The following is a 12,664-nucleotide window of genomic DNA, read 5'->3' as shown; positions in this document are numbered from 1 at the left end:
TTTTAGTTTTTGGGCAAGAGTATATAGATAATTATTATATCAGATATTATATTTGAACAATAACAAAAATTTCAAAATGTTAGTTTTATCATAACCCCATTTCTCTGGGAATCTATCATTTTATAAATGTTTTCCTATGCATCACCCATAACGCATGCATTAGATATTTGGGCATATAGTGTAATGAATATATATATATATATATATATATATATATATATATATATATATATATATATATATATATACATATATATATTTATATATATATTATATACATATATATATATATATATATATATATATATATATATATATATATATATATATATATATATATGTGTGTGTGTGTGTGTGTATGTGTACGTGGAATAAGCCACAAGAAAAAGTCAAATAATGGGGGACTCCTGCTCCTGACCAGGATCTCTAAAAGTCTAGATGAAGTCTTCTGAGCATAACATGTTCTTACGAGTTTCATGCATATCTATGTGTAAATGTACATACACATATATTTATCTATCGTTATATATATATATATATATATATATATATATATATATATATATATATATATATATATATATATATATATATATATATATATATATATATATATATATATATATATATATATATATATATATATATATATATATATATATATATATATATATATATATGATTTACCTGAAGCTACTGAAGACCTTGATGTGCCCATGAATGAATTCAGTGTGTCTGAAGTCGAAGCTATCCTAAAAAAACTAGAGATGGAAAGCCCTGGGCGGGATACGATGGAATAACTGCCGAGATGATACTGGCCGAAAATGAAGGGACTCCCAGACTACTTACGAGATTATTTTGTAGAATGTGGCATAAAGAGGCAAAACCTGATGAATGGGTGTTAGGAGTGTTGGTGAAAATAGCGAAAAAAGGGGACCTGCCTGATTACAGAGGCATAACACTTACGCCAGTTGTTATGAAAATATATAGTATGCTTATTCTTAAGAGACTGGAGAGAAAGAATGATGAAAAGCTGAGAGATGAACAGGCAGGATTTAGAAAAGGTAGAAGTTGCACTGACTAAATTTTCATTTTGAGACATGTTGTAGAGCAATGCGTAGAATATAAAAATCCCCTTTTGATGGCATTTGTGGACTATGAAAAAGCCTTTCATAGTGAGCAACGGCCAATTTTGTGGAGAGTCCTGCCTTATTATGGAATTCCTCTTACATACGTAAATTTGATCAAGTCCGTTCATGAGCTGTTAATGCAGTCTTAACAAATGAATTTCCAGTGAACAGCGGAGTACTCCAAGGGACTGTGTAGTCACTTATGTTGTTTATCCTCCTCATGGATTTTGTAATGCGTAGAACAGTCAGAGATGGTGGAGAAGGATTGGACTGGATTGGTGATAGGAATTTAGCAGACCTAGAGTATGCTGACGATGATGTCCTTGTTAGCAGAACGCCACAGGATTTGCAATGCTTGCTTACCAAAATGCATGAAATATCACATGAGGTTGGGCTGAAGATAAATAGAAGAAAGACAGATGATGAGAACGGAGTATGCAATGGAAGATGAAATATCATTGGAAGGAGAAAGGATTAATAAACTAGAATCATTCAAGTATTTACTGTGGGAACTATGATCTCTAATACAGGGTCTTTAGAATTAGAGCTTAGGGAAAGATTGAAAAAAGCAAATCAGACAATGGCTAGGTTAAGTAAAATTTGGAAATCAAATCGCCTGAAATTACATATAAAAATCAGACTATATCAGTTTAGCGAGATCGATATTACTCTATGGATATGAGTCATGGTAAGACAATGAAATAATATCAAACAGATTTTGTAGATTTGAGAACTAAGCCCTCAGAAGGATATTGGGAGTTAGAGGGCAGGATAGGATTAGAAATGAAACTATAAGAAAGATTACTTGAGTGCCATATGTGGATGAGATCATGATGAGGGGTACATGGAGATGGTTTGGGCATGCTCTTCGCACTCCCCAAGAGAGATTAGTTCACCAAACTTTCAGCTGGGCTCCGCAAGGCACTAGAAGAGTTGGAAGACCCGAACCTACATGGCTGAGGACTATGAAGCGCGTAGTAGGAGATGATGAATGGAGAAGTATAGAATTAAAAGCTCAAGATAGAGATGACTGGCGAAATGTGACCGAGCCTCTTTGCGTCAATAGGCGTAGGAGGAGATGATAATTATATATATATATATATATATATATATATATATATATATATATATATATATATATATGATATTTTCATAATAAAATAAATTTTTTAATATACTTACCTGCTGGTTATATAACAATGGCTTTAGTCCCTGATGTCCGGCAGAAATTCAAAAACTCGCGGCAATCGCAGATAGAGTTGCCAGGTGTAAACTAGCGCCACCACTGGAGCTAGGCAGAACCAATCCATCCAGCACCAGGTTTTCCATGCCCATAGGTCTCTAGAGGGGAGGAGGGTGGGATTATAAGTTATATAACCAGCGGGTAAGTATGTTCAAAAATTTATTTTATTATGAAAATATAATTTTTAAACATTAAACTTACCCGCTGGTTTATATATAACAATGGCTGATTGACACCCTTGTTGGAGGGTCAGAGACAGCATCATTGTTGGAATATCACTTAAGAGTTAAATAAAAACAAGCTTAAGGATTCGTACCTGTTAAGGAAGCTGACTTCAATGATTCTCTGCCTCATTATGTCTGCTATCCTTATGAGATCCAGCGGTCCACTCAGGGGGCTGAAGATCCCTAGGAGCTGTCAAACGGGTAATAACCTCTATGCAGACAGGACCTCAACTAATACCCTTGTTCCGTGCACTCTCAAGGAACAAAATGACCACCTGACTAAATCAAAGATTGCGGAAGACTGTCGACCAATCTCCACATACAACCATAAAAAATAAACAAGTTCCAAGAGGAGAAAAAGGGTACTAGGGATTAGGGGAGTGTAGTGGTAGATCCTTCACCTACTACTGCATTCGCTGCTACGAATGGTCCCAAAGTGTAGCAGTCCTCATAAAGAGTCTGGACAAGTTTCAAGAATGTGATGCGAATACAGATTTACTACTCCAAAAGGTTGTATCCATGATGCTTTGCAGAGAACGCTTTTGTTTAAAAGCTACAGAAGTTGCCACAGCTCTAACTCCATGAGTCTTAACTTTAAGCAGATTAAGGTCTGCCTCACCACAGTGTGTGTGAGCCTCTCTAATTAAAAGTCTTATGAAATATGATAAGGCGTTTTTAGACATAGGTAATGCAGGCTTCCTGACTGCACACCAAAGAGATTCTGAATTGCCTCTTAAATCTTTAGTTCTGTCCAGATAGAACTTCAGTGCTCTAACTGGACACAGAACCTTCTCCAATTCTTCACCCACCATATCAGCGAGATTAGCTGTCTCGAAAGATTTTGGCCATGGGTGAGAGGGACGTTCGTTTATGGCCAAAAATTCAAGTTGCAAGGAGCATATGGCTTTCCCGTTTCTGAAGCCAATGTTCTTGCTAAAAGCGTGAACTTCACTGACTCTCTTAGCTGTTGCTAGACATACTAAAAATAGTCTTTAAAGTCAGATCTTTAAAGGAAGCCGAGTGCAAAGGTTCGAATCTGTCACTCATGAGGAATTTTAAAACCACATCTAAATTCCAGGCTGGTGATTGCTGTTGATGCTTCTTAGAGGTTTCAAAAGATCTGAGAAGATCCTAAAGGTCCTTGTTATTAGAGAGATCTAAATCCCTATGCCTGAAGACAGCTGCCAGCATACTCCTGTACCCCTTGATGGTCGAGGAGGAAAAATTGTGCTTTCTTCTATTTTCTAGAAAGAAATCGGCAATTTGAGTTACAGAGGTACTGGATGAAGAAACTGAGTTAGCTCTACACCATCCTCTAAAAACCTCCCACTTGGACTGATAAACCTTGATGGTAGAAGTCCTCCTTGCTTTAGCAATAGCCTTGGCTGCTTCCTTCGAAAATCCTCTAGATCTTGCGAGTTTTTCGATAGTCTGAAGGCAGTCAGACGTAGAGCTTGGAGGTTTGATGGTTTCTTGCCAAGTGAGGTTGTTTGAGAAGATCTATTCTCAATGGCAGGCTTCTTGGAACGTCCACCATCCATTCCAGTACCTCTGTGAACCAACCTGGTTCCTTCGTGAGACACAAACTTTTGTAGTATTTTGTACAGCACTTTGAATGGAGGGAACGCGTACACGTCCAGGTGAGATCAATCCATCAGAAACGCGTCTATGTGTGTCGCTTCGAGGTCCGGAACTGGGGAGCAATAGGTCTCCAGCCTTTTCGTTTTTGAGGTCGCGAATAGATCTATGAGTGGGCGACCCTAAATCCTCCAAAGTCTCTTGCATACATCCAGATGCAATGTCCACTCTGTGGGAAGAACCTGATTCCTCCAGCTGAGGCCGTCTGCCAGCACGTTTCTCTCTCCCTGTATGAATCTTGTCAACAGGGATATCTTCCTTTGCTGTGCCCATATGAGAAGAGTTCTTGCTATTTCGTAAAGTGGCCTCGAGTGCGTCCCACCTTGTTTTGCTATGTATGCCAATGCTGTGGTGTTGTCGGCATTGACTTATACTACTTTGTTTAGTACTAACTTCTCGAAACTCTTGAGAGCCAACAGGATTGCCAACAGCTCCTTTTGATTGATGTGGCGGCTTCCTTGTTTCCTTGTCCACAGACCTGAGATCTCTGACTTTCTCAGTGTTGCTCCCCACCCAGAGTCTGAGGCGTCGGAAAACAACACAAGGTCTGGGTTCTTCTGCTCCAACGAGAGACCTTGCTGAAGTCTGTTTATGTTGTTCCACCACCGAAGGCACTCTTTTATTGGTTCTGTAAGGGGAATGCTTTCCATGTCGAGGCTGTCCTCTTTGTTCCAATGGTAATTGAGCTGGAACTGAGGTGGTCATAGATTTAGCTTCCCCAGAGACACAAACTGTTCCAGTGAAGAGAGGGTTCCCAGGAAGCTCATCCACTCTCTTACTGAACAAAACTCCTTTGGAAAGGCACAAAGTTTTAGGAGAGCTAGCTGTATCCTTGCAGGTGACGGAAAAGCCTGAAAAGCCAGACTCTGAATCTCCATCCCTAAATATAGAATCTTCTGGTGTGGAATCAATTGGGACTTCTCTGAATTCACCAGAAGTCCTAGTTCTTCTGACAGACTCATTGTCAGACGCAGATCGTACAGACAGCGATTGAGGGAGGGAGCTCTTAGTAGCCAATCGTCCAAGTACAAGGAGGCTCTGATGTCTCTTGAATGGAGCATACTCGCCACATTCAACATGATCTTCGTGAAGACTAGAGGGGCGGTGCTGAGGCCGAAACACAAGGCCCGAAACTGGAAGACCTCCTTCCTGTACACGAACCTCAGGTAACGTTTGCAACTTGGGTGGATCGTGACATGAAAATAAGCGTCCTGGAGGTCTAATGAGACCATCCAGTCGCCCTTCCTTACTGCTGCAAGCACAGTCCTATGGGATTCTATAGAGAAATTTGTCTTCTGGAGGTAACTGTTGGGGGCACTTACGTCCAGGACTGGTCTCCATTCTCCCGAGTTCTTGGGAACCAGGAACAATCTGTTCTTCTCTAGAAAGAGAGACATTTGAAGCTGCATGGCCTGCTTCTTCGATTCCTCCTTGTATTTGGGAGAGAGATCCACAGGGTCTATAACTAACGGAGGTTTCGAGATAAGCGGAATCTTGTAACCCTCTTTCAGAACAAGAACGGACCAAAGGTCCGCTCCTCTTCTCTCCCAGGGTTGCCAGAAGCTGTTTAGCCTGGCCCCCACTGCTGTCTGAAGGCGAAGGCAGTCAGACTCTGCTACGCCTCGACCTAGAACCTCTCCTTCTAGCCCTTCTTGCATCTGGTCTGAAGCTACTCCTACCGACAAACTTTCCACAAAAAAGCTGTGATGTTTGAGGAAAAGAAGACTCCTCCTTCGATCTGCCGGCGGAGAAGGAAGTTGGCAGAACCTTCCTTGCTCTCTTGGAGACTAAGCCGTGCGTAGCTTTTGGGGTTAGGGCAGCGGCAACCTCCTTTACTAGCTCCTGAGGGAATAGAGAAGGAGAAAGAGGTGCATAAAGTAATTCTGACCTCTGGAAAGGAGTGACTCCCATAGAGAGAAAAGAGCACATAGTTGCCCTCTTCTTAACAACCCCGGCTGTAAACAGGGCTGCTAACTCATTCGAGCCATCTCTAACAGCTTTATCCATGCATGATATTACATGAATAAAGTTAGCAGTTTCAGAATCCTTCATTGCAGAAACTTTCTTCCCCAAGGCTCCCAGAGACCAATCAAGGAAGTTGAACACTTCAAAAGCTCTGTAGATGCCTTTGAGGAGATGATCAAACTCAGACATAGACCATAAGACCTTCGTCCTTCTCATAGCCAAGCGACGAGAAGAGTCTACTAAAGTCGAGAAGTCGCCTTGGGCAGAGGCAGGAACTCCCAAGCCTAGGACCTCTCCCGTCTCGTACCATATGCTAGACTTGGAAGCTAATCTGGCTGGGGGAAAAGCGAAGCCTATTTTGCCTAGAACTCTTTTAGATTGCATTCAAGTATCCATTAAATTTAATGCTCTCTTTGAGGAGCGAGAGAGAACCATCTTAGTAAAAATCGATGCTCTTGCCGTTATTCTCAAGGTAAACTCCGAAGGAGGTGAACGTGGAGCTACAGGAGCAAAGTGATCAGGAAATAATTCTGTAAAAACCAACATAATCTTTTTGAGATCTACAGAGTGTTGAGGTGTCTTATTCTTTTCTTCTTCCGAGACAACATCCAAAGCCTCATCCAGAGAGGAATGATCATCCGGTTCGTCTTCCGTAAGAATTCCAACCACTGTAACAGCATCTTTATCAGAAAGGTGTCGCTTGCGAACATAAGCGTCAGCACCGCGGTGCGCGCAATCAAGTCTTTTGGTATGTTTGTTTACCAGACGATTGCTAGTCTTGCGCTCGACGTCACGTCTGACAGCATGTCGAACCGTATCTGACTGACGTTGGGCGTCCCGGTATGTTTGACGTTCGACGTCACGCTCTTGATGTTCGACGTCACGTCTAGTTTGGCGTGCGGCGTCACGCTCAGCCGCCTGGCGCTTGTCGCCGCGCCTGGAAGGATGATGCTTGACGTCACGCTTGGTCGCTTGACGTTTTCTATCAAGAGTAGCAGAAACTCTATGAGGAATAGCAGCCTTATCACGCTGTTCAACATCGCGTATACCGGTAGGCCGCCTGTGCAACAACGCGTCACGATCGGAATCATGACGAACCACCGCTTTGCTAACAGCAGGATGATAAGACTGCATAAAAGATGAAAGCTGCTGCTTCATGTCTAACAGCATAGTCCAATTAGGATCCACCTTAGGCGACACAGGTGTAGAAACTTCTATTGCGAAATCGCCTTCCTCATCGCTTACATAACACTCCACATTATCAGGAGACGGAACCCAGTCTGGCGGAAGCGGCAGTGCATGTACCGTAACACCGGACAATGAAATACATTCTTGACATCGATCCTCATATACACAAATTTTACCCCTACATTTGACACAAATTGAATGGGGATCAACAGAGGCTTTTGGAAGCAGAGTTTTACACCCTTTTACACACTTCCTATATGAAGGAGAGGGGTCAGCCATATTGAAAATTAAACAGAGAGATAAAAAACAAGCAAGGGTCAAAAAATAATCCAAATAATCCAAATCCAAAAAGTATTCAAGAGAATCCGAAAGCGAGTCCAGTAATGCGAAAGCCAATAACCAAAAAACAATGTACATCACCAAGAACACTGTCAAATCCAAGGTAGTTAGCGAGTGAATTCCCAACGATATTGCCAAAATGGCGGCAGGAGAAAATCTGGTACTGGATGGAATGGTTCTATCTAGCTCCGGTGGTGGCGCTAGTGTACACACCTGGCAACTCTATCTGCGATTGCCGCGAGTTTTTTAATTTCTGCCGGACGTCAGGGACTAAAGCCATTGTTATATAACCAGCGGGTAAGTTTAATGTTTGAATATATATATATATATATATATATATATATATATATATATATATATATATATATATATATATATATATATATATATATATATATATATATATATATATATATATATCCCTTTCTGAGTGAAGATATCTTAGCGTGGTAAAAGTGTTTGTGTATCACTACAATCAGCAAAGTTGTACAAGTCAGGGACACCTATACTAGGTTGGTTTGCTGTGAACGATCAGTCAACAATTTTCCACCATCACCAAACCGCAGTGGCTAGCGTGGTGATGAAAAGGAAACTCCAGAAATGACTAAGTACTGTGACGAGCCGAGAGAAGGTTGTGAACTCAAAGGCAGTGTGAAAGCAACTGAGTTAATTTATTATAGAACACTCTTCTTTATATACAAAACCTCAAGACAACAGGAAATTACATGTTCGAGAAACAGACAATGTTACATAGGAGAAACGCAGACATGTTTATTCTGGTTCTTTTTAGTGCGAGGGAATAGCGAAGATACAAGCATAATACATACAAAATGAATTATGTACGATCGTGTGACACACGGTTGGTACAGTACATATCTGCGGCCGTTGTTCTGTAGTGGACTAAAAACGAGTGCATTTATTGTTGTTTGTTGCTGTAAATATAATATTGCATTTATCTGAGGGTAACGTGTTTCGGTGAGTGACGCATTCATGCATACATATATACATATATACATATATACATATATACATATATACATATATACATATATAAGCATGTGCATGATTGATTGTAAGCATATATCTGAATATTGCCTTTCAAGCTTTAATTTACAATAGAATATTTGTGGTTCACCTCATCCAAGATGCCATGTGAGACTGAGACAAATAACATTAAAGAGGATTGATAATGATAATTTTCGCTAAAATATATTATAATCTTTCACAACGTATATGATACCTAGTGAAACTAATAAAAAAAAAAATCCCATAAATTGAATGTCTATATGTAAAAAAAAAAAAAAATGAAAAACTGGAAAAACAAGACAAGTGTCTTTGATACGAAAGATAACAGACACGACTATCAGTAAATATGATCAAATAATTATTGTAATATAATTTCTTGGGTTAAACGTTTGTGACAATTTCATATTTTTCTTTTCCTTTATTGACCGATTAATTTGTATATAAGAAGATATTTTGGATTATTTGACGTAAAAAAATCTTCCTGTGACGTATTTAGTGTTTGATTGAAAGAAAAAAAGACTACGCATGGGAATAATGATTTTTTTTCCATACTTGTTTATAATGCAGTTTTATGTAAGTTGTAATTTTCTTTAGTTAACATTTTATCAATATTTTTTCCATCGATATTTAGTTTAGATTCATGTAATTGTTCATGGAAACAAGAGTTATAGACGAACCTCCTTAGAAAATTCACTGTCACTATCAACAAGGTTGACAGAATAGAGTATTTTTTATATTTAACAATTTACACATAAAAGAAACCATTTATGGTACAACCCAGGGACATGAGTGGTGAGCTACTCTTGAATCTGCATTATTTGGTGTAGACTTAACAGTTCCTCCTTTACTCGAACTAGATGGCTCTGTTACTCACTGTCCAAAGGAAAAGGAAAAGGCAAAGCATTTGACTGATGTGTTTCACAATAATAAAAATAATGAGAAACTCGATCTTGCTTTCCTGTTTACACAAGGTTAAACAACTAGTTTAGCTTTTTGGTCCCTTTAGATTAAAACTCTCTTAATGGACCTGGATGCTTATGGGATGAGGCACTTATTGGAGAACTGGTAATGCTTCTCCATTAGGTAAATGTGTTTAAGGTAGCTCTAGTCCAGCCGATTACCGTCCCATTTCCATAATTCTTATTATCTAAAGGTTTTGAACACCTTATGACAAAACGTCTTAATAGTTTTGCTGAAGGTAATCATCTTTTTCCTAGTTTGCAATTTGGCTTTTGTAAAGATTTTGGAGCATGTGATACCCTTCTTACAATCTCCAATGATGTATAGAAATCCCTTGATTGTGGTCAGCAAGTTAGTATGATTGGCCTTAATTTTAGTGCTGCGTTTATTCGTGTTAATCATGAGGTCTTTGTTATCAATCTCAAACAGTTTGGCGTACGTGGGTATTTTCTTAGCATTATTATTAATTTTCTAAGTAATAGATTGCACAGAATAGTTTTTGGTGGGCACCATAGCGAGTATAGGAATGTGATATCTGGTGTTCCTTAGGATAGTGTTCTAGACCCATTATTTTTCATACTATATGGCCTAAGAACCAACCTCATTGTATTTACAAAATAATGATGCTACTCTCTTTGTTTCAATTCCATCTCCTGAATGTAGATCTGGGGGTGCTGAATCCCTTAATAGAGAACTAGCTAAAATTAGTGTATGGTGTAAATTATGGGGCATGAAGTTGAACCCTACCAAACTCAGAGTATGATTGTAAGTATGTCGAGGACAGTGGCTCCTCAACATCTAGATCTCTTCATTGATATGATTCTTTAACTATACACGATTCTTAAAATTTTAAGTTTGTTTCTTGATATACTTTAGAGGAACACATTCGGTCAGCTTTTTCTTCAATTACACAAAAAATGGCCTATTGAGAAAATCTTTTAAGATTTTTGGTGATCAATCAATTTTGAAGATTTTTATTTTAAATCTTTCATTCTACCTTGTTCCAGGCATTGTTCTCCTGTCTGGCTCAGCTGCTGAATCTCATCTTCAGCTATTAGACAAAAAGTTGCGATCTATTAAATTTCTTATTTCTGATCTAGATACTAACCTATGGGTGCGTCGTTCAGTTAGTTCTTTATGCATATTGCATAAGATTTTTCATAATTCTGACCATCCTTTGACTCTGATCTACCAGACAGTACCATTCTGTACATAGTACTAGGAAAGCAGTTCACTCTAAGTCAGACCTTCTCCATCAAAAGACAACACTTCACAGTTTTCTAGCACCTATATTCCAGCTCTGACCAGATTGTGGAATGATCTTCCTAATCAGGTAGTTGAATCGGTGGAACTTCAGAGGTTCAAATTTACAGCAAATGTTTTCTATGTTGAACAGGCTGCCATAATTACCTCTTCATATTTTATATATGACGGATCTATTTTAATGTTATTACAGATCTCAAGATGGTTTATATTCATTACTTATATATACTTCATTTTCTTATTTCCCTTGGGATTAAAGCAGCCTTCTTTTCTTACTAGGTTGTAATTTGAATAATAATAATAATAATAATAATAATAATAATAATAATAATAATAATAATGCTAACACCAACAACAACAACAACAATAATAATAATAATAATGATAATAATAATAATAATAATAATAATAACAACAACAATAATGATAATAATAATAATAATAATAATAATAATAATAACAATAATAATAATAATAACAACAACATTAAAGCCTCAGCCAACCAGTCACGAAATACCCCTAAAGTAACGAGCGAGATAGTTTCCCTGGTGACACAGCCTTAGATTCGACTCGATATTCACCTAACAAACATACAAATAAAAGTTACTCGTCAAGGTAATTGAAATTCGGCAATAAATTCAGTTCATTAATACATTTGAATTAATAATTTTATATTATTCGCCCTTATACCTATAACATTTTCACTTTCACACGATGAATTTAGACTTTTTATTGATTTTCATGAAACTTTTCATTTTCACTTTTGCGACTGATGAAACTTTTTGTATGATTTTCATGAAACTTTTTAGTTTCCCTCCAACGATCAATGAAACTTTTCATTAATTTTCATAAAAACTTTTTAGTTTGATTTAGGTGATCAATTAAACTTTTCATTGATTTTCATGAAACTTTTTAGTTTCATTTAGGTGATCAATTGAACTTTTCAATGAATTTCATAAAACTTTTTAGTTTCGCTCTGATAAGCAATAACAATTTTCATTGGTTTTCATGAAACTTTTTAGTTTCCCTCTGATGATCACTTGAACTTTTCATTGATTTTCGTGAAACATTTTAGTTCCTGTAATAATGAATTTAATTTTTCATTAGTTTCCATGACACTTTTTATAGTTTCACTTTGGCAATCAATTAAACATTTCATTGATTTTTATAAAACTTTATAGTTTCACTCTGATAAGCAATTAGATTTTTCATTGGTTTTCATGACTCTTTTTTTATAGTTTCACTTTCACTTTGGAAATTAATTAAACTTTTTCTTAATTTTCATGTAACTTTTTAGTTTCACTTTGACAATCAATCAGACTTTTCATTGATTTATTATATCTTCGACTCTGATGATCAATTAAACTTTTCATTGATTTTCCTGAAACTTTATAGTTTCACTCGGATGATCAATTAAACTTTTCACTGATTTTCATGAAACTATAGTTTCACTCGGATGATCAATTAAACTTTTCCTTGATTTTCATGAAACTTTTTAGTTTCACTCTGATAAGCAATTAAACTTTTCATTGATTTTCCTGAAAGCTTTCATAGTTTCCCTTTAGCAAACAATTAAACTTTTAATCGACTTTCATGAAACGTTCTAGTTTCAATCTGGTGTTCAATTAAACTTTAAATTGATTTTTATGAAACTTTTTAAAGTTTATTTTTAGCATTATTTTCCCCAA

Source organism: Palaemon carinicauda, chromosome 20, assembly GCF_036898095.1.
Source record: "Palaemon carinicauda isolate YSFRI2023 chromosome 20, ASM3689809v2, whole genome shotgun sequence".
Classification (NCBI taxonomy): Eukaryota; Metazoa; Arthropoda; class Malacostraca; order Decapoda; family Palaemonidae; genus Palaemon; species Palaemon carinicauda.
The sequence above is the reverse complement of the archived record's forward strand: the minus strand, read 5'-3'. Positions refer to the sequence as shown.